This window comes from Phlebotomus papatasi, chromosome 4 (genome assembly GCF_024763615.1).
Source record: "Phlebotomus papatasi isolate M1 chromosome 4, Ppap_2.1, whole genome shotgun sequence".
NCBI lineage: Eukaryota > Metazoa > Arthropoda > Insecta > Diptera > Psychodidae > Phlebotomus > Phlebotomus papatasi.
In genome coordinates this window covers 6,038,161-6,039,160 of record NC_077225.1, presented here as the reverse complement: position 1 = coordinate 6,039,160, position 1,000 = coordinate 6,038,161, and positions in this window count along the sequence as shown.

The window sequence follows — 1,000 nt, the reverse complement described above, 5'->3', positions numbered from 1 at the left end:
TGGTACCCCGAATCTCTGTACAACATACTACCAAAATTTTTTTTTTTTTGCACAAATGCCTTTAAAATTTTTTGTTAAATGAAATTTTTTTGAAAATTTCATGAAATTTTGAAATTTTCATGAAATTTTGGAAATTTTGGAAATTTTCGTGAAATTTTCAGAAATCGTCAAAATCATTGAAAACAACATGAAAAACTCATTTCAAAATTTCATGAAATTTTGGAAATTTATGAAATTTTGGAAATTTTTGTGAAATTTTCAGAAATCGTCAAAATCATTGAAAACATGAAAAACTCATCAAAATTTCATGAAATTTTGGAAATTTATGAAATTTTGGAAATTTTTGTGAAATTTTCAGAAATCGTCAAAATTATTGAAAACAACATGAAAAACTCATTTCAAAATTTCATGAAATTTTGGAAATTTATGAAATTTTGGAAATTTTTGTGAAATTTTCAGAAATCGTCAAAATTATTGAAAACAACATGAAAAACTCATTTCAAAATTTCATGAAATTTTGGAAATTTTGGAAATTTTGGAAATTTTTGTGAAATTTTCAGAAATCGTCAAAATCATTGAAAACAACATGAAAAACTCATTTCAAAATTTCATGAAATTTTGGAAATTTATGAAATTTTGGAAATTTTTGTGAAATTTTCAGAAATCGTCAAAATCATTGAAAACAACATGAAAAACTCATTTCAAAATTTCATGAAATTTTGGAAATTTATAAATTTTGGAAATTTTGGAAATTTTTGTGAAATTTTCAGAAATCGTCAAAATCATTGAAAACAACATGAAAAACTCATTTCAAAATTTCATGAAATTTTGGAAATTTATGAAATTTTGGAAATTTTGGAAATTTTTGTGAAATTTTCAGAAATCGTCAAAATCATTGAAAACAACATGAAAAACTCATTTCAAAATTTCATGAAATTTTGGAAATTTATGAAATTTTGGAAATTTTTGTGAAATTTTCAGAAATCGTCAAAATCATTGA